The sequence below is a fragment of the Oncorhynchus kisutch genome, linkage group LG10 (genome assembly GCF_002021735.2).
Source record: "Oncorhynchus kisutch isolate 150728-3 linkage group LG10, Okis_V2, whole genome shotgun sequence".
In the NCBI taxonomy this organism is placed as follows: domain Eukaryota; kingdom Metazoa; phylum Chordata; class Actinopteri; order Salmoniformes; family Salmonidae; genus Oncorhynchus; species Oncorhynchus kisutch.
The window spans coordinates 63715355-63740354 of record NC_034183.2 but is presented as its reverse complement, the minus strand read 5'-3'; the positions used below and the strand labels follow the sequence as shown (position 1 = coordinate 63740354).

The window sequence follows — 25000 nt, the reverse complement described above, 5'->3', positions numbered from 1 at the left end:
CATCTGTTCTCATGGGCCAAGTCCATGCAGATGTTGTCTGGGTTTAGTCCATTTGTTCTCATGGACCAAGTCCATGCAGATGTTGTCTGGGTTTAGTCCATCTGTTCTCATGGGCCAAGTCCATGCAGATGTTGTCTGGGTTTAGTCCATTTGTTCTCATGGACCAAGTCCATGCAGATGTTGTCTGGGTTTAGTCCATTTGTTCTCATTGGCCAAGTCCATGCAGATGTTGTCTGGGTTTAGTCCATCTGTTCTCATGGACCAAGTCCATGCAGATGTTGTCTGGGTTTAGTCCATCTGTTCTCATGGGCCAAGTCCATGCAGATGTTGTCTGGGTTTAGTCCATCTGTTCTCATGGGCCAAGTCCATGCAGATGTTGTCTGGGTTTAGTCCATTTGTTCTCATGGGCCAAGTCCATGCAGATGTTGTCTGGGTTTAGTCCATTTGTTCTCATGGACCAAGTCCATGCAGATGTTGTCTGGGTTTAGTCCATCTGTTCTCATGGACCAAGTCCATGCAGATGTTGTCTGGGTTTAGTCCATTTGTTCTCATGGGCCAAGTCCATACAGATGTTGTCTGGGTTTAGTCCATTTGTTCTCATGGACCAAGTCCATGCAGATGTTGTCTGGGTTTAGTCCATCTGTTCTCATGGGCCAAGTCCATGCAGATGTTGTCTGGGTTTAGTCCATTTGTTCTCATGGACCAAGTCCATGCAGATGTTGTCTGGGTTTAGTCCATTTGTTCTCATTGGCCAAGTCCATGCAGATGTTGTCTGGGTTTAGTCCATCTGTTCTCATGGACCAAGTCCATGCAGATGTTGTCTGGGTTTAGTCCATTTGTTCTCATGGACCAAGTCCATGCAGATGTTGTCTGGGTTTAGTCCATTTGTTCTCATTGGCCAAGTCCATGCAGATGTTGTCTGGGTTTAGTCCATCTGTTCTCATGGACCAAGTCCATGCAGATGTTGTCTGGGTTTAGTCCATCTGTTCTCATGGGCCAAGTCCATGCAGATGTTGTCTGGGTTTAGTCCATCTGTTCTCATGGGCCAAGTCCATGCAGATGTTGTCTGGGTTTAGTCCATTTGTTCTCATGGGCCAAGTCCATGCAGATGTTGTCTGGGTTTAGTCCATTTGTTCTCATGGACCAAGTCCATGCAGATGTTGTCTGGGTTTAGTCCATCTGTTCTCATGGGCCAAGTCCATGCAGATGTTGTCTGGGTTTAGTCCATCTGTTCTCATGGACCAAGTCCATGCAGATGTTGTCTGGGTTTAGTCCATCTGTTCTCATTGGCCAAGTCCATGCAGATGTTGTCTGGGTTTAGTCCATTTGTTCTCATGGGCCAAGTCCATGCAGATGTTGTCTGGGTTTAGTCCATTTGTTCTCATGTGCCAAGTCCATGCAGATGTTGTCTGGGTTTAGTCCATTTGTTCTCATGGGCCAAGTCCATGCAGATGTTGTCTGGGTTTAGTCCATTGTTCTCATGGGCCAAGTCCATGCAGATGTTGTCTGGGTTTAGTCCATCTGTTCTCATGGACCAAGTCCATGCAGATGTTGTCTGGGTTTAGTCCATTTGTTCTCATGGGCCAAGTCCATACAGATGTTGTCTGGGTTTAGTCCATTTGTTCTCATGGACCAAGTCCATGCAGATGTTGTCTGGGTTTAGTCCATCTGTTCTCATGGGCCAAGTCCATGCAGATGTTGTCTGGGTTTAGTCCATTTGTTCTCATGGACCAAGTCCATGCAGATGTTGTCTGGGTTTAGTCCATTTGTTCTCATTGGCCAAGTCCATGCAGATGTTGTCTGGGTTTAGTCCATTTGTTCTCATGGACCAAGTCCATGCAGATGTTGTCTGGGTTTAGTCCATCTGTTCTCATGGACCAAGTCCATGCAGATGTTGTCTGGGTTTAGTCCATCTGTTCTCATGGGCCAAGTCCATGCAGATGTTGTCTGGGTTTAGTCCATCTGTTCTCATGGGCCAAGTCCATGCAGATGTTGTCTGGGTTTAGTCCATCTGTTCTCATGGACCAAGTCCATGCAGATGTTGTCTGGGTTTAGTCCATCTGTTCTCATGGGCCAAGTCCATGCAGATGTTGTCTGGGTTTAGTCCATCTGTTCTCATGGGCCAAGTCCATGCAGATGTTGTCTGGGTTTAGTCCATCTGTTCTCATGGGCCAAGTCCATGCAGATGTTGTCTGGGTTTAGTCCATCTGTTCTCATGGGCCAAGTCCATGCAGATGTTGTCTGGGTTTAGTCCATCTGTTCTCATGGACCAAGTCCATGCAGATGTTGTCTGGGTTTAGTCCATCTGTTCTCATGGGCCAAGTCCATGCAGATGTTGTCTGGGTTTAGTCCATCTGTTCTCATTGGCCAGGTCCATGCAGATGTTGTCTGTGTTTAGTCCATCTGTTCTCATTGGCCAAGTCCATGCAGATGTTGTCTGGGTTTAGTCCATCTGTTCTCATGGGCCAAGTCCATGCAGATGTTGTCTGGGTTTAGTCCATTTGTTCTCATGGACCAAGTCCATGCAGATGTTGTCTGGGTTTAGTCCATTTGTTCTCATGGGCCAAGTCCATACAGATGTTGTCTGGGTTTAGTCCATTTGTTCTCATGGACCAAGTCCATGCAGATGTTGTCTGGGTTTAGTCCATCTGTTCTCATGGGCCAAGTCCATGCAGATGTTGTCTGGGTTTAGTCCATTTGTTCTCATGGACCAAGTCCATGCAGATGTTGTCTGGGTTTAGTCCATTTGTTCTCATTGGCCAAGTCCATGCAGATGTTGTCTGGGTTTAGTCCATTTGTTCTCATGGACCAAGTCCATGCAGATGTTGTCTGGGTTTAGTCCATCTGTTCTCATGGACCAAGTCCATGCAGATGTTGTCTGGGTTTAGTCCATCTGTTCTCATGGGCCAAGTCCATGCAGATGTTGTCTGGGTTTAGTCCATCTGTTCTCATGGGCCAAGTCCATGCAGATGTTGTCTGGGTTTAGTCCATTTGTTCTCATGGGCCAAGTCCATGCAGATGTTGTCTGGGTTTAGTCCATTTGTTCTCATGGACCAAGTCCATGCAGATGTTGTCTGGGTTTAGTCCATCTGTTCTCATGGGCCAAGTCCATGCAGATGTTGTCTGGGTTTAGTCCATCTGTTCTCATGGACCAAGTCCATGCAGATGTTGTCTGGGTTTAGTCCATCTGTTCTCATGGGCCAAGTCCATGCAGATGTTGTCTGGGTTTAGTCCATCTGTTCTCATGGGCCAAGTCCATGCAGATGTTGTCTGGGTTTAGTCCATCTGTTCTCATGGGCCAAGTCCATGCAGATGTTGTCTGGGTTTAGTCCATCTGTTCTCATGGGCCAAGTCCATGCAGATGTTGTCTGGGTTTAGTCCATCTGTTCTCATGGACCAAGTCCATGCAGATGTTGTCTGGGTTTAGTCCATCTGTTCTCATGGGCCAAGTCCATGCAGATGTTGTCTGGGTTTAGTCCATCTGTTCTCATTGGCCAGGTCCATGCAGATGTTGTCTGTGTTTAGTCCATCTGTTCTCATTGGCCAAGTCCATGCAGATGTTGTCTGGGTTTAGTCCATCTGTTCTCATGGGCCAAGTCCATGCAGATGTTGTCTGGGTTTAGTCCATTTGTTCTCATGGACCAAGTCCATGCAGATGTTGTCTGGGTTTAGTCCATTTGTTCTCATGGGCCAAGTCCATGCAGATGTTGTCTGGGTTTAGTCCATTTGTTCTCATGGGCCAAGTCCATGCAGATGTTGTCTGGGTTTAGTCCATCTGTTCTCATGGACCAAGTCCATGCAGATGTTGTCTGGGTTTAGTCCATTTGTTCTCATGGGCCAAGTCCATGCAGATGTTGTCTGGGTTTAGTCCATTTGTTCTCATGGGCCAAGTCCATGCAGATGTTGTCTGGGTTTAGTCCATCTGTTCTCATGGACCAAGTCCATGCAGATGTTGTCTGGGTTTAGTCCATTTGTTCTCATGGACCAAGTCCATGCAGATGTTGTCTGTGTTTAGTCCATTTGTTCTCATTGGCCAAGTCCATGCAGATGTTGTCTGGGTTTAGTCCATTTGTTCTCATGGACCAAGTCCATGCAGATGTTGTCTGGGTTTAGTCCATCTGTTCTCATGGGCCAAGTCCATGCAGATGTTGTCTGGGTTTAGTCCATCTGTTCTCATGGACCAAGTCCATGCAGATGTTGTCTGGGTTTAGTCCATCTGTTCTCATGGACCAAGTCCATGCAGATGTTGTCTGGGTTTAGTCCATTTGTTCTCATGGGCCAAGTCCATACAGATGTTGTCTGGGTTTAGTCCATTTGTTCTCATGGACCAAGTCCATGCAGATGTTGTCTGGGTTTAGTCCATTTGTTCTCATGGACCAAGTCCATGCAGATGTTGTCTGGGTTTAGTCCATTTGTTTTCATGGGCCAAGTCCATGCAGATGTTGTCTGGGTTTAGTCCATTTGTTCTCATTTGTTTAGTCCATTTTTTAGGCCATTCACAAGGTAGCTTCCCAGGGTCAGTCATTGCTCTCACTGCTGTTTACCGAGATACGTTGCTTCTCTGTTTTCATCATCCTTTGTTTCTTATTATGTTCCCTGGCTTTCATCATAAGCAGCGTGCTAATGCACCGCGTGTCTTTAAGGAACCAGGCTGAAATATATTAGTGCTCACCCCCAGATTATTTTCTAGAAATGGATTTGGGACTATTTGCACAGTGGCAGTGTAGCGGCAACATGAGCAGAAACTCTGACTTTAACTCAGCGGAGTGAGAAGACGGTGTGAACTGAGAATGGCTGTCTGATGAACAGCACCACACCATGCTTCTCCCAGCTCTACACAGGGAATTACTGGGAGTGAAGGGGGAGCTTGATGCAGTCTTAAAATAAAAATATATCTGATAACCATTGTGAGAAAGGTTGACATTAGGCTGACTTTGTCTACTGTCGTCTCTTTCTCTTACACTAAGCCTCTAGTGCCTGGCCCTCCCCATTGTGACACATTTCTTATGTTCCTCGTGTTTGCCTTCTCTCTCTCTCTCTCCCTCTCTCTCCCTCTCTCTCTCTCTATAGCCGGGGATGGTGATCAGATTTAGTGCTGTATTCTCTCTCTGTCTCCTAGAGATGAGTGACAGATGGTAGCCATTAGTGTATATTCCATGCATCTGTTGCAAGGCGCTAATTTATCTCATTAGAAGGACGTGTGGAGGGGGAGGAGGAGTGTGTAGGACCAGGACACTGTTTCATTATGTGTGTAAAACAGAGGGAACGGATAGAGCCGCCTGGCTAAGAGAGAGACAAATAGAAAGAGAGAGAGAGGTAGAGAGACACAGGCACGTGTGTGTGTCTGTGTGCACATATCTGTGTGTGTTTGTGGGCGAGTGATACCTGCGTGTTAATGTGAGTCTTTGTGTGATGCCTGCCAGCGTGTGTGTGTGTGTGTGTTAGAGAGAGTGGGCGGTAGTGAGCACCAGATTGGACTCACTGTGCTTCTTGTACCCGGGGTCATGATGTATAATCACTTGCCTTCAAACCATTACCAATACACACGCACACACGCACGCACACACACACACACACACACACACACACACACACACACACACACACACACACACACACACACACACACACACACACACACACACACACACACACACACACACACACACACACACACACACACACACACACACACACACACACACACACACAGACCGGGTGTGGGCCGTGCCTAAGCTCTCAATGGGTCAAATTGCAGAGCAGGTGGGCACACTCACATATATACACACACCCCACTAACACATAGAAGTAAACACACACTCACATATACACACACCCCACTAACACATAGAAGTAAACACACACTCACATATATACACACACACTCCACTAACACATAGAAGTAAACACACACTCACATATATACACACACCTCACTAACACATAGAAGTAAACACACACTCACATACTCAATCAAAGGCATGTACAGTTGGCACACTAGCACAGTTAGTATTGAATATGGATGTTACTGTGCAGACCAGTGTGCAGAGTATCCATGATTCCTGTTCATATTGTTTGTAGCCCTTTACACTCGTACCAACATGCAGGTTGAAAATGGAAGGTTTGGGATGCAGTTACTGTACAGTAACATGCTATACATGACGTCAGAGTTCTGGCTCTGTGCTTCACAGTGCTGTATGGGTATTGACTGACAGCCGTTCTGAACTTGAGCACCAGGCGTGACAGAAGTTGCCTCAATCACTCCCAGTAATTGGGCAACTTTTGCAAAAATGTTGTCTGAGTGAGGGAAATGCTTTAAAGTACGAGGACTCAATGTATTCTGAAAGATGAGACGTTGAGGATTATAATGCTGCTTTAATTTCATACACATCACATTTCATCATAAAACCCATGTCATATAGTGTCAGTGTTTATGATCACTATGTTTGATGTACAGTTACCAGATGACATGGCATCATACCCTGTTTGTTCTGAACAGAAGGAGACGGTGTTTGTTGTATTGTGAAGAACATTTGCCGTAGACCACACATCTGAAGGCACCATGACTCCATTTAATGCGCAACAAAATGACTATCTACTTCTATGAATTGCCTTGTGAAAGCCTTTAAGATCATCTTTTATAATGTAGCTAGTCATGTTGGCAAGCTTTCAAATCATGCCCACCTGACCCAGATTGTGATTAGTTAATGGACTGTTTTTGGATTGCGTAAACAACAACAGTAATTGTGTCAAGGCGTGGATGCAGGGCTGTGTTCAAAACAACTACAAGTGTGCCTGAACTTTGTGTCCTTATCTTTAGTGTAATAATTGCCCCATAATCTCCAAGCTGTTCCCTTGTCATTTTTACCATGCATATGCTTTCCATATTTCTTCTGTCGGAAACATTTCATTTTAGCCCTATCCATATAGGCCAATTCCCACCAGTGTAAAGGGTTAACCTCACTACTATTTTTATCATGGTAACCATTCTATTTCTAGTGGCGGTTTGAGAAAAGCTAATCGAGAGCCTGAATGTAGCAAAACAGCCAAGGGTGGAATATCATCCGTCCTGCTGTTAGGCTCATTTTAATTTCCATTCAAGACGCTAACCAAAGTGGATTAGGACGGCCTGTTTTCTGCATGCAATCTCCTCTTAAACCCCCAAAAGATTGTTTCAGCACATATTCATGAATAAAGAGCGACTTTAAGGAGATTTGGCATCTGGGCTCTTATTGACCTGGCTATATGGTTTTCGCTGGGCTATCTCCCCGCCCAGGGGAAGGATTTAGTCTGCCGAGGAAAATCTCCTATTTCTCCTCACGTAAAACTCCAATGAAAGCCACCTGGCGACCTCTGTGTGTCTGCGCTGAGGAGATGAAACTGTAGTGACCTATAGCCATTCACAGGAGCCAGGAGTTAAACGCTGTGGATCTGTCTCCCAGGCTAGAGCTCTCACTGGCAGGGTCGCTGGCACCAGAGGTCACCTGGTTTCATAAGACCCACACGTAACCAGGGATGTGAGAGGGCTTTGTATAGGAGTATGTCTAAGTGTGATAGGGTATAGGTTTGTGTGTGCCGTTTTGTGTCCATGTTTATGTTAAACACACAATGATATCGGAATAATAATATTATATTATATATAATGGGTGTACAGGTGTGCTAGAATGTAGAGGAATAGGTGTGTTTTATGTACGAGTGTGTCTACAAAGCATTACCATAGACCCTTACATGCATTTGAAGTCCTTTCCATCAACTGTCCACGCCAGTCCTCTGCTGTGTCTGTGTTCACACACAGGTCGGTGCCTGCAGCCATGCTGGTTGAAGTGCTGAGTGTTGTAGTGTGTGGTTCAGGTGGAGGACTCCTGTGTCGGTGTTGAATTGTCTTTGTTGAGCAGGTCATGTGGAGGTCTCCATTCACCATGGTGACAGATGTAGGGAGGCATGCACATCGCTATAAGGGGGGATTCTTGTTATGCATCGATCAAATTAGACCTTGGCCGTGCGTGAGAATGTTCATTTAAATGTCAACCCTCATATCGACAGACCGTATGAAATATGGAGAATTCGGTGGAATTATTAGGGTGTCAGATGTCGTTTTTCTCTCTATGATGATGGCAGCAGCCAATAGGAAGCTGATTCTAGGGTCGGCTTCATCATGTCAAGTCAATATTCCAAACGGGAAATAGAAAATATTCTTATATGGGAATAGAATGAAATGGTTCAGTGGTGAACCTGCTCTCATCGTGTACATACCATCTAGAGACTCCATCATGCGACTCCACAACGCCACAGACATACACCATTCCACCACAACTACTATAGCTAATCCATGGAATAATTCTGCAAATTGAGTCGATGTAAACTTTAGCTATTGGAGAGAAATATAATCAAGCATCAGTTCTCATTCGCTCAGTGTTATGATATGAATTACATTACTGCTGCTGGGGTTTGATGTGTTGAATCATTGTGTGAGCGAATAACAAAAGGGTTTCTGCCGTAGTGCTGTTTGAGAGTCAGTTCGTGAGGCACCTGCCACTTCCCTCCTATTGTCTCCCGCCTAATAGAAAACAATTAGCCCAAAGGTTGTTTTACATGGCAGTACATGATACACTTCAATTATTCCATTGTGTCTATTTCTATTCTGAATGGCGCTGGTGATTGGAATTGTCTTTCCTAAGGCACAACGCTGTCAACCTGTCACAGCCATCCTTCCTGCGAAAGCCCTGGAATAGACGACGAGGCAGCCGGGTCATTGATGTCAAATGAACGCTGCCTGCCTTTCTGCATGTGTCCAATGATCAGAGAGACCCGGGTTACAGGAAACAGTAGCTTTACATGTCCCATCTCATTATGTCTCTCCTGAGAATAGGAGCCTGATGTTGACTGTGGTATCAGTATAGGTTTGAGCTGGGGATGTTTCTGAATCAGAGTGTTATGACTCTATACTGGCTTTCATTTCATCACACATCATCACCTTTTCCCTGGGAGCTCATTTGTTACCATGAGTCCAACTATACCTGAACCATGCCAAATGCAAAAAATATGCACGCACGCACACACACAGACACAAAAACACAGAGAGTGAGACAGCAGTGAGCCAGTAAGTAGTTTCCTGTGGGCCTGGAGAGGAAACCATGTTCTAAGGCCAAGGCAACGTCTCCCTGATGGAGAATAGTCCTCCGTCACTCAGCATGATCAACGCTACCAGCAGCAGTAAGTCTGTGGGTATACATATGTCTGTATTAGAATAGAACCATGTGTAATCCATAAGGACATGCTGTTGCTTTATACTGACACACCAGTACTTCAATACTAGTAATAGAAGTGTCTATGAGGTTCTATGTGTTCTGTCTCTGTGTGTATAGCACACACCAATACATGTTGGTGTGTGTGGATGAGGTTATTTCACCTATCTGTGGATAGTATCCCAGTTATCCCAGTCCTCTGTGCTAGTGTATGTTACTAGCTGGTTGGTCCCTGGGCTAACTGGGTTTGTGTCAGGGGCAGTATGGTGCTGGAGAGGCTGGGTGTGGGCAGGCTGGCAGAGGTGTCCAGTCCCTGGCTCCTCTCTCCTACTAGAGCTCCATCAGGGAGACTGGGCCTTGGCTCAGACTGCCGGAAGTAGCAGCAGGAGAGACACATGGCAGTATGTTTCCCTAGCTCAGTGATTGTGCATGTATGTGTGTCTATTGTAGGCTACATACATCATGTACCTGTTTGTTTAATTCTGCCTATATATGAATGTGTTGTGCTTGATGTGTTTCTAGTGCACATACTGTATGTGTGTAAACGGGTGTGGCCGGTGGCTCTGTGTTCCTCTGTATTCCTCCTCTCTGCGTGTGTGGAGCGCTGCGGCGCTGCGCCAGGCGTTGCCTGAGGCCAAGGAATGTCCTTTCGTCCCAGCAGTGTCCCCTCACACCTCCCTCCCACGGCCCGACGGGGCAGCAGGCACCTCCACTCAAAACTGGCCAGCAGACCGGACGCCTCGGCCAGCCTGGGCCCTGTTAGACAGGTCAGTGCCACCTGGTCAAGGTCAGAAAGACAGAGGAACAACATGGCTGTTATCCGCTAGCCAAGGACAGAGCCCGACACATAGAAGGTATAAGGCAGTCATTATTTTCTGTTATACTGTTATACATCACATAAGATTTAGTTGTATAATATTTGCTGTGCTATTCAGTTCTGTTCCTTCTATCTCTATGGTCAGGATAGAAGATGTTCTGGAAGCACATTATGAGACTCCTAGCCAAGGTCATAAAGCTAGGGCAAGCTGTCTATTCATTATGTGTTTCCATCACCTTAACATAGAGAGCCTTTTCACTGTATGAGAGGCTCTGAGAACCGCGACAAAGTTATTCGGCTTTTCATGCAATGCTGCACACAAAGGCAGAACAGCACTGAATCGGAGCAGAGCGGAATTTGTCAAAGTGGGAAATATCCCCCGGATCACTGGCGGTCTGAAACATCAACACTATCAGATGTTTCCTCAGCAGCCTGTGTTTCTCACAGCATCACAGCAGACACCATGGCTTTGGTCTCCTCGCCCGCCTCTGTCTCCTGCAATTCAAACTAATACACGTCGGCCCACAAGTGCCAGTCTCATGCTGGATACAAGCTACGAGAGATTTGCTTCACTCCAGTGCCTCAGAAACAGGTTTTCCCTCATCGCCATTGTCTGTTTGACTTTTAAACACGATACTCCTGAGGAATATGGGTCTGGGTGGCTCGGCTGGGCTTTAGTGTATAGAGTGAACTACAGCTAGCAGGGTCTTGTACAGTCTATCCTAGGATGAGAGGAGTGAGTGGAGTGATCAGTCTAGTGAGGAGAGAGACATTCAGCTGTTCTAATACCAATAGACTTTACTCCCCCATTGAAATATGAGACGGGCTTGAACTACTTACATGTAATGCAATTCCCTGGATGTTCCAAGGCCTCAATTCCTTCCTTCCTTCCTCAAGTCTATTCTCTCACTCTGCCTATCTCTATCTCTCTCTCTCTCTCTCTCTCTCTCTCTCTCTGTCTGTCTCACTCCCCCTCTCTCTCTCTCTCTCTCTGCCCCTCTTGTTTTATAATTGTCGTTAAACTGGACCTCCATGCTCCCCCGACAGCATTTTTTTATAGTCCTTGAAGTTATTAAACATGTATAATTACTTTTAGTCAGTTCTGCCGAGGGGGAGAGGGAGTGGAGGAGGGAGGGTGGGGGAGAGACAAAGAGAAACTGAGATTGTGCGCACTGCGCATGTCTGTATGTTCTTGTGTAAGTGATATTATGTGCATTTGTGTTGTTGTCTTATTTAGGATGAGGGTGTACCCATGTGCTTATGACAAAATAATTGTTGTATGTGTGCTATGGACTGCTCATATTTCTTTTACTGGCTGTGTGGCCTGGCTCTCCACGGGCCCAGCGGTGTGTGTGTGTGTGTGTGTGTACAGCAGCAGGTGCGGGCTGTGTGTGATAGAGGGTATAAAGCATCAGCTGCCCAGGAGTGAGCAGCATGCTGAGAGTGATGTGAACAGCTGCAGAATGACCACCGGGACCACTATTGTTTCCAATGGTGTTCATCTCCCCCATGTATTATTCACTGGTCCTCTCTCTCTCTCTCTCTCTCTCTCTCTCTTCTTATTCCTCCCCCTTGCTCTCTCTTTCTGTCTCTCTCTCTCTCTCTCCATCTCTCTCTCTCTCTCTCTGTCTCTCTCTCTCTATCTCTTTCTTCTTCCTCCCCCTCGCTCACTCTCACTCTCTCCCTCTGTCTCTCTCTTTCTCTCTCTCTCTCTATCTCACTCTATCTCTTTCTTCTTCTCCCCCCTCTCTATCTCACTCTCTCTTTCTCTCTCTTCTTCTTCCTCCCCCCTCTCTCTCTCTTCTTCCCCCCCCCCCCTCTCTCTCTCTCTGTCTGATTTAATATCTTCTAAAGCTGAGTCTTTTTCCTACTGACTAGAGGAGAAGTGTTAAGGTCACGCTCCAGTAGGGAGCTCTTATCCCGTTGTGTTGCTTGACAATTGATTTAGTTCATTTTAGTGAAGGACGCAGGATACATTGTGTGTTAGTGTACCATTTTGGAGACTGCTCCTTGCTGAGCTTGTGTCAATGCCTGCATGATGCTGTATGTGCAGCGAGGGTCGCATTATAGATCCCAATGTGACATGTTTGCCTTTTTCTAGAGAGGGACAGAGTTGGGCGGTTCTGGAGCTCTGGCTGGAGGCTGAGCAGGACTGCAGCTTGGGCTGCCTGGGCTGGGGTTGGTTGAGGACAGGAGGATTTGTGTGAGATCACAACATTCCTGTCAGTGCAGAGACATCTTGTGGGCAAAGCCTTGGTTGCAGTTCTGGGTCTGACTATCATAGAAAACATGTTCCAGCTGAATATGTATACAAAGTGAAGCATTAAATGGCTGTATTCTACCTGGGTATATGAATGGTTTCCTCATGAAGAGTCACAATATATTGATTTAACAATAAATATGTACATGTACTAAATGTTTAAACACGTGGGTCTATGTTGGAATGTATAATTAGTTAATAAACCATTTAAAAATATGTCAACTAGGCCTAAAATATACTACAGGAATTAGAAGAAATTTAGTACACATGTTGTCACATATCATTTCTATCGCTATCTTACTAGAATAGTAGAAGGACAAATTGAAGGTTCAGCACATGATTGATCCAGGCAAAATAATGCACGTACGCAAGAGTTCCTTTGCACAGGCTTTTTCTGTGTTGCTAGATTACCAGTCTCTCTAGTCTACATTTCCAGCAGTCACACTCTGTCCCCCTCATCACATGATTCAAAAACATGTTTCAAAAGCAGTCAGATTCATTAATGCAGCCGATGACTAAATTACATTGGCTAATCTCAATCTGACAGTTTTGATGGCCACAGGAAGACCACAAAGCTTCTTCCAGGAGGTTTATGGTTTTAAATGAGGTTTATGGCTGGATGTTCATTCTCGCTCTGCCATTATATTCCATTAGGTCACACTGTCCAGCAGATGGCAGCAGTGACTTGGAGACGTGTCTATCGTGATCAAGCTGGAAAAGAAGCACACCCTTGCACTGTGTCTGTGAGAATAAGGGATATAAGGGATTATATTATTAGCCTCAAATCTACATAGAAAGATGGTGTTGAATGTAATTGTGTTGTTTCAACTGAACTGAATAACATGAACTATTTTGCTCTTAGGAATGTTACAGTGTTGACTGTGTGTAGCCTCTACATGTGTATCTAAGAAACTAATAAATAATGTGCTTTTTATATTCCAACTTCACTCATTTCTCTTCCACATAACATATAATATAGATGACTAAATGGAGCACAATAGTTTGGTCTCCAGTTATTGTTCCAATAACATACATACAGTATGAATTTCAGCGTATGCATAGTTGCGCTATTATTATGTTAACATTACTAAGATTGTCACTAAATGTAGTGTCTTGTTATTTAGCTTCTTTTTTAAACTTTTTACATCAACAGGTGCATGTTGCTCCTACAGGTGTATCCAGTGTTTCAGTAGAACTGGACTAATCTATTGTATTTGAATTCCCCTGTTAGATTACTCTTCCACTTGGTTGGGCTGCCTGGTCTCATTGACCTGATGTAACATATTAAATGTAAATCCAGGACACTCAAATTAGTATGATGTGTTACGTTTGGTATGGTTACATAAGACAGATGGTTACTTAGGGGAAAATAAATAAGTAACCCTTACCTTAACCCTTTTAGCTAACCCTTACCCTAACGCTTTAACCTAACTCTTAACTTTAACCCTAACCCCAAAATGTAACATTGTACATTTTGCAAATTTGTAACATATAATATGAATTGTAATTCGGAACATATCATATGAAATGAGTGATCGAGATCCATGAAACGTAACATATCATACGAAATGAGTGATCGAGATCCCCGAAACGTAACATATCATACGAAATGAGTGATCGAGATCCACGAAACGTAACATATCATACGAAATGAGTGATCGAGATCCATGAAACGTAACATATCATACGAAATGAGTGATCGAGATCCCCGAAACGTAACATATCATACGAAATGAGTGATCGAGATCCCCGAAACGTAACATATCATACGAAATGTGTGCCTCGGATTTATGTACAGATTTGTAAGGGAGGGCATGTGTGTGAGTTTGTCCCTTTGCAACTTGGTGAGCAGCACCCTTAGTTCTGCTTGGATGGAGGTATGAAGATTGGTTGGGTTTTGGGTGTGTGGGGGGTGGGGGGGGGGGGGGGGGGGCTCGTAGCCAACCTCAATCATCTGAGGAGATGAACAGTAAACAATGCAGTGAGTGACTTCCCCAACCAACGCCTGCATCGGCAACACGTCCTTAGCTTTCCACTGAATAAACACCCACCTAATTGTTTCAGGAGGAAATAGGCAGAATCCCTCTTTCCCTGTTCATTACAAAACCCTCTTAATCTTAAGAAGAGCACACGTGGCTTTGAGATACAGACTGACAAATTAATTACCGGCTAATTCTCACTTCTCTCTCCATTTGTTTGAAACAGGACAATATAGTTTTTTAGTGCTGGTTCTGTCATACTCCTCGTCCTTACATTCATTTAGTTCCCTCTTTTGGCTGATAGATAAAACATGTATTTATTCATTTATTTGTCTCTCAGGTTTTTCCCAGCTACACCAGAACATCTGCTCTTCAACACACAGAGTACCGTTCAAACAAGGAAGTATGATTTGAATGCAAATCACTCATTCAATCACATTGAGATTATTATCAGTGTTGAATTAAGTGAAAACACTTATTTTTTTATTTTTTTATTTGTCAGGGATCATGTACAACATGCCATTACACCAGATTTATCTAGATAGCACATTTTCATCTGTAGTCCCTGGGTTGAATTAGTGTTGAATGAAACTATAATAATTCACTCCAGGAAGAGGTCAGCATTGATTCAAGCTACTTAGTAGGTAGATAGTATTAGTCATGCCATTGTAGATATTCCTCTGTCTTTCCTTAAAATATCTAAATGTCACTTCTGATCCTGAGTGGCGTTCAACACTAGTGAAGCTCATCAATTCTCAGTAGTGTAGTTTTAGAAATAGGACTATGTGTCACGTTCATCGTATGAAGGAGACCAAGTCTCAGCGTGGTATGCGTACATTCTCTTTAATTTAACAAACGAAACGAGAAGCTATACAATATAGTGCTGACAGGCAACTACACATAGACAAGATCCCACACCAGAAAGTGGGAAAAAGGGCTGCCTAAATATGATCTCCAGTCAGAGGCAACGATAAACAGCTGTCTCTGATTGGGAACCATATCAGGCCAACATAGACATACAAAAAACCCTAGACATACAAAAACCTATAGTACCCACCCTATTCACACCCTGACCTAACCAAAATATATAGAAAACAGAGACATCTAAGGTCAGGGCGTGACACTATGAGTACTTTTTACTCCAAAGGATCAGGGTGATGCCTTCTTTCTCTGGGCTCTCCTGTTGTTGCAGTGCTGCAGTAAACACAACACAGTGGGTGAGCCTGGAGGAGCAGGGCTAGCCTAGCGGAGAGGTTGGCTGTGGGCTGGCCAGCTCAGTGGGCCTGGCGTGGGGCTCTGTCTGATGATGGCGGTGGTGGGGTCGTCAGGGAGCCCCAGCACAAATGAAAGTTAAGTAACGGAGGCATGCAAGCTTGTCATCACATTAGTCTGGACTCCCTGTAATTGTGAGGATGCTGCTGTCAGCCCCCGTCACCGTACAGAGCAGAGCCAATGCTCTGGATAAAGTGGTCTTCCGACTGGAGATAATTGAAAATCCAAAAAGACTTGGGCTAATTTGATTACGCCGGGCAATAGCTGAATTGTTCCCATTTTAAAGGGATTTGATTATGACATGCAGTAAATTGTTGCCGAAACTGCAGGAGCTATCCATTCTGATGAGGGGATAATGCTGGAGGGGAGGAGTGGTGTGTGTGTGTGTGTGTGTGTGTGTGTGTGTGTGTGTGTGTGTGTGTGTGTGTGTGTGTGTGTGTGTGTGTGTGTGTGTGTGTGTGTGTCAGCCTACAAGTTCTTAACCTACTACTGACTCCCTTAACTTGACCTAATGATGTACAGTGACTTCATGTGGAGGTGGGATGATAGACAGAGTCCTTCTCTAATCACTTAATAAATGTTAGATTGTGTACAGTATAAACACTCTTTATGTGGAAGTGTTCACAGCTATGTATTTCTCCCAAGGACAACACAAAGGACCCAGTCATCACTGTTGGACTGACTTTTACTCTGACCATTGTCTGAAATATCAGCTTTGTCCTTTAGAAGCCTGCCGTAAAGCCCAGACACCAGACGTGTGTAATATGTGTTCTCTCATGCAACCCTCCGTAGAGGCCTCACACTCTACCTATCCCACAGCCTTTGGGCTGTACATTTGTATGAGGGATCCCTGGTCATTCAAGGCATTGACATTTGAGTGGACATTAGTGAAATCACAACTGCAGACGGATGACATACAGCCTCACTCTGTCTCTTTGTGAGGAGCACGTAACGCTGTGCAGCCACAGGGTGTGGCCAGGAGGGAGCAGTCTTGTGCCTGTGTGTGTGTGTTTGTGTGTGTGTGTGTGTGTGTGTGTGTGTGTGTGTGTGTGTGTGTGTGTGTGTGTGTGTGTCCGACTGCACGCATATAATTGCGTGACTGTGTATACATGTGCCTGAATGCGTGTGTGTGTGCACGCGCATGTGTGTGTGGTTTGGATGTGTTCGAGAGGGCATGTGTGTGAGTTTGTCCCTTTGTATCTTGGTGAGCAGCACCCTTAGTTCTGCTTGGATGGAGGTATGAAGATTCACAGTGGGGAAAAGGGTTCTTTGTAAGGCAGGCTTTACCCAGTGAAGTGTCCCCATTTGAGACAGGGCACCCAGCTTATCCCCCAAAGCACCTTTGACTGGGCCGGCTCTGCTTCGCTCCACTCCCAGCCTGCCCTGGCACAACCAGTGGGCATTCACACTGACCCTGGCACAGATGAGTCATACACACACTCACACACACACTCTCTATTTAAACGACTGTGTTAGGTCTTCCTCTCAGTGTAAGACCTTGTCTATTTCTATTCAGCGGCATACGAACTAATGCATAGATGTTTGGAGCGTGTCTGTGAAGACTGCCATAGTGGCAAGAAAATACGACTGAATTTACGTTTATTTATTTAAGTCCTTCAGGGTAACTTTCCTCTTTCATTTTGGCTCTGAGAAACAGCAAGCGGGTGCCACTGTGGTGGGAGAGATTAAGTTAGCATTGATCGCTTTATTGGTGTGGTTGGGTTGTCTCTCGTCTGAGGACATTTGATGTAAGCACAAACATTTGTCTTTCTTCTAGACTCTATCTCATCCAGAGATCATTCCTTTTCTACGTGCACAGTATAAGGTGCAGGGGAACTGCAGAAATGAGCAGAAGTCTGGTGTTGATCTGGCTGTGCTCCTGATGTTGTCTGGACATAAGTCAGCTATTATCACTCTCATTGGAGCTGTTGCATGCAATGTTCCAATTTTAATCAACACCTAATTACATATAATAATGCACATGTTCCTAATTGGCAATTACTCTGTAGTCTGGCCCAACCGGTATGGATTCAACATGTTTATTGGCAACAGCTCTGCTGCGTACTTTAGGATCTACCATCGATTTTGAAAGTCAATCACCAGGCACACATTACAGTTACTTTTTATGAGAGCTCTGCAACATTATGCAACTCTTCTTTTTCAGTTTGATGCCTCTTTCTTTGTTTATTGTGCTGAGCTGGTGCTATCCCCCTTGGACCTCATTGTGGATACGTTTGAGTGCGTCAATACCATAGTCTTTTGGCATCAGCCATCAATAGTCTGCCCATTAAAATGTGGAATTGCTTAACGCAACACAGCAAGATGCATTTCGCAGCATGGGGACGGGTATTTGCAAATAGATCAATGGCCTTTTACTGCTTTCTGAAACCATTGTCAGCCAGCAATTGGAAATGTTTTGGAGAGTATAGGGAAGGCAGGAAGAGAGACTCAGGAAGAGAGACTCAGGGAGAGAGACTCGGAGAGAGGCGAAGTGCCCCGACGCACAGACAAATTAATTACCCATATGAAGGTCTGTGAGATTTGTTTTTTGGGCCATTATCAAGTGACATTGCAAATGGTTGTTCGGCCCTCTCTAGGTAATGTAGCCTAAACAATGTCTGGCCCCGGCCATCATATGGATCATTAGCAGCTCGCCATGAGACTCGTGGGGGTTGCTGGTGGCGCTGCAAGGGCTGCCCTTGCCAAGGGAGTAGAGGGAGGTAGGTAAGGGATGGAGGGGTGCCAGCCCACAGAGAGGGGAGAGAAGGGGAAACGCCTGTCACTCATTAGGGGTGGCCGCTCCACTGTGGAATCTTCTGAACAGGAACAGTCTCCAACCACCGCAGTCCCAACAGCAGCAGCTCCAGCACTAGTCAGCCAGCAGAGCAATAGGAGAGTGTGCTGTACATTCAGTACATTCAAAATATAATGTTAATACAAGTATGACGTGCAAGTTGTAACTTAATGTGGACTATTGGAACTCTGTATGGACATGGAGACACTGTGGTGGTGAGGTGAGGTGTCCCTATCAGAAAGGACATGGAGACACTGTGGTGGTGAGGTGTTCCTATCATAATGGACATGAAGACACTGTGGTGACGAGGTGACGTGTCCCTATCAGAATGGACATGGAGACACTGTGGTGACGAGGTGATGTGTCCCTATCAGAATGGACATGGAGACACTGTGGTGGCGAGGTGAGGTGTCCCTATCAGAATGGACATGGAGACACTGGTGGCGAGGTGAGGTGTCCCTATCAGAATTGACATGGAGACACTGTGGTGGCGAGATGAGGTGTCCCATGGATCTTTCTAGACCTGCTACTGCTATTGACACTGACCAAGCTAATAATATGCCTTTGTCGGAATTCAATGTTTTACCTATATTGATTCCACTATTATAGAAGATAATGGAATGGGACAGTTTTATGTTCTTTCTTTATGAGGTTCATAGCAAAATATGAGAAAAGAAAGAAAACATTTAACTTAAACCGTTTGTTCAATTGTCTTGTCAACAAACAGACAAACCATTTTATTTTCCTGTATGTTTTGAATGTACTGTGCATAGCACAAACAAAAATGCATTTTTCCACCAAAATGAAAAAACCCAAACAACAAATTGGCAAGGTGCTGGTGGGTTTATTGTACAGAGACCCTGCATAATGCCCCGAGTCAAAAAAGCAAAGTGAAATTTCCTGTTAAATATGCAAAATCCCGCCTGTCTATTGAATGATAATGGCCCAGCACCTTGTCGCAGGGTTGCTGACTCCGTTGGCTAGCCATCAAAGGCCTGTTGACTAACTTTGAAAAGACCTTGTGTTTCCTGACTCTGGGCTTTCCAAGATTGGACAAATGCAGCATAAGAGGGACGAGCGAGGGAGCGGAGCACCAGTCATGACAACCCAGAGATGCCGGAGGGACAGGCGCCTTTGAAGTGATAAAGACCCTTCTCTTTCTGCTAGACAGCCGTCCCCTGAATACTGACCGACTGGCAGGACGCTGTCATGGGTTCATGTTTATAAAATGGCTGTGCTGTTTGTTTACAGCACATCCAAGGGGTCACATTGCTACTGGAGTTAAACTCTTGAATGTTTTCCTGGAAGGTTCTGAGTATCCGTCCATGCTGTTGCAGCACAGCAGCTGTATGAAGGATGTTCCTCTGTGTACCACTGCTGCACCTACTGTAGTACCATTTAGCATAATCCTTAGTCTCACTGGGCCAGACCATTACATAAAACAAATATATACAGTTTTAGTCGGAAGTTTACATAATCTTAGGTTGGAGTCATTAAAACTCGTTTTTCAACCACTCCACAAATTTCTTGTTAACAAACTATTGTTTTGGCAAGTCGGTTAGGACATCTACTTTGTGCATGACACAAGTCATTTTTCCAAAACATTTTTACAGACATATTATTCACTTATAATTCACTGTATCACAATTCCAGTGGGTCAGAAGTTTACATACACTAAGTTGACTGTGACTTTAAACAGCTTGGAAAATTCCAGAAAATCATGGCATTAGAAGCTTCTGATATTTTGCGTCAATAGGAGGTGTACCTGTGGATGTATTTCAAGGCCTACCTTCAAACTCAGTGCCTCTTTGCTTGACATCATGGGAAAATCAATAGAAATCAGCCAAGACCTCAGAAAAAAGACCTCTACATGTCTGGGTCATCCTTGGGAGCAATGTCCAAACGCCTGAAGGTACCACTTTCACCTGTATAGTCGTCGTCAAAAGTTTTGAGAATGACACAAATATGAATTTCCACAAAGATTGCTGCTTCAGTGTCTATAGATATTTTTGTCAGATGTTACTATGGAATAGTGAAGTATAATTACAAGCATATCATAAGTGTCAAAGGCTTTTATTGACAGTTACATGAAGTTTATGCAAAGAGTCAATATTTGCAGTGTTGACCCTTCTTTTTCAAGACCTCTGCAATCTGCCCTGGCATGCTGTCAATTAACTTCTGGGCCACATGACTGATGGCAGCCCATTCTTGCATAATCAATGCTTGGAGTTTGTCAGAATTTGTGGGTTTTTGTTTGTCCACCCGCCTCTTGAGGATTGACCACAAGTTCTCAATGGGATTAAGGTCTGGGGAGTTTCCTGGCCATGGGCCCAAAATATCGATGTTTTGTTCCCCCGAGCCACTTAGTTATCACTTTTGCCTTATGGCAAGGTGCTCCATCATGCTGGAAAAAGCATTGTTCATCACCAAACTGTTCCTGGATGGTTGAGAGAAGTTGCTCTCGAAGGATGTGTTGGTACCATTATGTGTTCTTAGGCAAAATTGTGAGTGAGCCCACTCCCTTGGTTGAGAAGCAGCCCCACACATGAATGGTGTCAGGATGCTTTACTGTTGGCATGACACAGGACTGATGGTAGCGCTCACCTTGTCTTCTCCGGACAAGCTTTTTTCCGGATGCCCCAAACAATCGGAAAGGGGATTCATCAGAGAAAATGACTTTACCCTAGTCCTCAGCAGTCCAATCCCTGTACCTTTTGCAGAATATCAGTCTGTCCCTGATGTTTTTCCTGGAGAGAAGTGGCTTCTTTGCTGCCCTTCTTGACACCAGGCCATCCTCCAAAAGTCACTGTGCGTGCAGATGGACTCACACCTGCCTGCTGCCATTGCTGAGCAAGCTCTGTACTGCTGGTGCCCCGATCCCGCAGCTGAATCAACTTTAGGAGACGGTCCTGGTGCTTGCTGGACTTTCTTGGGCGCCGTGAAGCTTTCTTCACAACAATTGAACCGCTCGTTCTTGATGATCCGATGCAATCGGTGCAATCTTACTGGCAGCAATATCCTTGCCTGTGAAGTCCTTTTTGTGCAAAGCAATGATGACGGTACGTGTTTCCTTTGCAGATAACCGTGATTGACAGAGGAAGAACAATGATTCCAAGCACCACCCTCCTTTTGAAGCTTCCAGTCTGTCATTCAAACTCAATCAGCATGACAGAGTGATCCCCAGCCTTTTTACTCGTCAACACTCACACCTGTGTTAACGAGAGAATCACTGACATGATGTCAGCTGGTCCTTTTGTGGCAGGGCTGAAATGCAGTGGAAATGTTTTGGGTGGATTCAGTTCATTTTTATGGCAAAGAGGGACTTTGCATTTAATTGCAATTAATCTGATCACTCTTCATATCGTTCTGGAGTATATGCAAATTGCCATCATACAAACTGAGGCAGCAAACGTTGTGAAAATTTATATTTGTGTCATTCTCAAAACTTTTGGCCACGACTGTACATACAATAGTATGCAAGTATAAATACCATGGGATGACGCAGCCGTCATACCGCTCAGGAAGGAGACGCATTCTGTCTCCTAGAGATTAACATACTTTGGTGCGAAAGGTGCAAATCAATCCCAGAACAACAGCAAAGGACCTTATGAAGATGCTGGAGGAAATGGGTACAAAAGCATCTATATTCACAGTAAAACAAGTCCTATATCGACATAACCTGAAAGGCCACTCAGCCAGGAAGAAGCCACTGCTCCAAAACCGCCATAAAAAAGACAGACTATAGTTTGCGACTTCACATTGGGACAAAGATCGTACTTTTTGGAGAAATGTCCTCTGGTCTGATGAAACAAAAATAGAACTGATTGGCCATAATGACCATCGTTATGTTTGGAGGAAAAAGGGGGAGCCATGCAAGGCGAAGAACACCATCTCAACCGTGAACTACGGGGGTGGCAGCATCATGTTGTGGGGTTGCTTTGGTGCAGGAGGGACTAGTGCACTTCACAAAATAGATGGCATCATGAGGCTGAAAAATTATGTGAATACATTGAAGCAACATCTCAAGACATCATTTAGGAAGTTAAAGCTTGGTCGCAAATGGGTCTTCCGAATGGACAATGACCCCACACATACTTCCAAATGTGTGGCAAAATGGCTTAAGGAAAACAATGTCAAGGTATTAAAGTGGCCATCACAAAGCCACTTTAAAGCCCTGACCTCAATCCTATAGAAGATTTGTGGGCAGAACTGAAAGAGCATGTGAGAGCAAGTAGGCCTACAAACCTGACTCCGTTACACCAGGTCTGTCAGGAGGAATGAGCCAAGATTCACCCAAATTATTGTGGGAAGCTTGTGGATGGCTACCCGAAACATTTGACCCAAGTTAAACATTTTAAAGGCAATGCTACCAAATACTAATTGAGTGTATGTAAACTTCTGAACCACTGGGAATGTAATGAAAATAAATAAATGCTGAATTAAATCATTCTCTCTACTATTATTCTGACATTTCACATTCTTAAAATAAAGTGGTGATCCTAACTTACCTAAGATAGGGAATTTTTACTGGGATTAAATGTCATGAATTGTGAAAAACTGAGTTTAAATCTATTTGGCTAAGGTGTATGTAAACTTCCGACTTCAACTGTATATAATAACACAAAAATGCAACCATGTAGTGAACAAAAAAGTGTTAAACAAATCAAAATCTATTTTATATTTAAAGTAGCAGCTCTTTGCCTTGATAGCTTTGCACACTCTTAGCATTCTCTCAACCAGCTTCACCTGGAATGCTTATCGAAGCAGTCTTAAAGGAGTTCTCATGCGTGTCCAAACTTTTGTCCGGTACTGTGTGTCACATACACCAGATAGGTGTAGTGAAATGTGTTGTTTTACAGGGTAAGCCATACGTTACCCCTGGAGCAATTAGGGTTAAGTGCCTTGCTCAAGGGTACATCAACAGATTTTTCACTTTGTCAGCCCAGGTATTCGAACCGATGACTACTCGGTTATTAGCCCAACACTCTAACCACTAGGGTACCTGCTGCCCTAATCCTGATTTGGCAGAGCATGTTCAAACAAAGACACAGTCAGTCTGCATCCTGTATAATGTGTCATGCAGCTGATATGTCACATGTATTAGAGGCGTAATGAATCGTCTGTGTAGCTGCACTCGGTATGAAAAATGTGTGGGGCTCTCTGTAATCAATGCCGGAGCAATGTGAATTCATCAGGCCATTATTCTATTACGCTAATCATCTGGAGAAGCCGAGACAAACTACCAGCTCCACTCATGACATTGATCATGTGTAGGTATTCTATTAAACCTAATAATACACTTTCTTTTGGTTAAATCACCCCTGCACATTCCAATACCAAATGACTTCTGTTCATTCTATTAAATTGAAACTACTCTCAATTATGTATCATAGTCCTATTTGCTGATCCTAATAGAGATGAAACACTTTCATTTTCCCACTTAATTATTCATATTTAACAAAGGTGCTGCACCATCACACTCCAAAAGATCCCTCCTCCTCTCCCGCACTCCTTATCTTCTTCTTCTTCTTCCAGTCCCTCCTCTCTGTAGCATGGCAAGCAATTGAACATAATCCGTTTGAGTCCGTCCTTTGATGAAGAATGTGTTTTATGTTGACAAAGTTTTATTTGGGCTCCTCAAAAGAATCCACCTGATCCTTAGTGAGGAGTCATTTTGAATGGGTTTATTTGGAATGAATATGTCTCATGGCTGTTTGTAATGCTGTGTGCCAAGGACAGTTAATTGAAGGTGAGTTGATAATGACCCAGCTGTCTCTGTGTTGTGGCCTCTCTCTGTCTACCATGTGTTCTCTGATAAGTAAATCCACTGTTTGGCCTGGCAGCGATAGACTTGTCACTTTCATGTCGCAGCCTATGCTGTGTGTGTGTGTGTGTGTGTGTGTGTGTGTGTGTGTGTGTGTGTGTGTGTGTGTGTGTGTGTGTGTGTGTGTGTGTGTGTGTGTGTGTGTGTGTGTGTGTGTGAACCATTGGATGCTGGCTCCCCCAGGCAGCCTGTGTGTAGTCCTGGTCAACAGGGGGAGTAGGGTAGTCTCTGTAACACTCCGCCACAGCCACACCTCTTTACACCAGGCTTTGGTTCAGTTCACTCAGAATGGCCATTTCAAGCAGCCCTCTGCCCTGACTGCCTAACATCAAACCCAGTGGCCAGAAAATGCCCCCCTACCTAAGTGCTGCTACATTCCTCTCCACCTCCCCTCTCTTCTTCTGCTTATTTGACCCCACCCTTCTCTTCTCTCTCTCTCTCTTCTCTCTCTCTCTCTGTCTCCTTCCTCCATCTTTCTCTCTCTCTGTCTCCTTCCCTTTCCCTTGTCCTATCCTCCATCTCTCTCTCTCCTTCCTCTCTTCTCCTCCTCGCTCCTCTCTCCTCTTCCTGCCTCTCCTCCTCTGTCTCTCTGTCTCTGGTCATCTCTGGTCTCTGTCTCTCCTCTCTCTCTCTCCTCATCTCGCTCTCTCTCATTCTCTTCTGGATCTCCCTATGCTCTCCTCTCCCTCATTCTGCTCTGTCTCTCTGTCTCTGGGCTCCTTCTGTCTTCCTGTCTCTCCTCTCCACTCTCTCTCTCTCTCTCTCTCTCATCGTCTCCTCCCGTTCATCTCCTACTCCTACTCTTCCTC

General features: G+C 44.7%; 1 protein-coding gene across 5 annotated transcripts in view; it reads left to right on the top strand.

The window, feature by feature from the left end:
- The window catches only part of LOC116352815 (RNA binding protein fox-1 homolog 3-like), a 410981-nt gene that overhangs the window by 159185 nt on the left and 226796 nt on the right, over positions 1-25000 (top strand). The gene's annotated exons all lie outside the window — the stretch shown is intronic.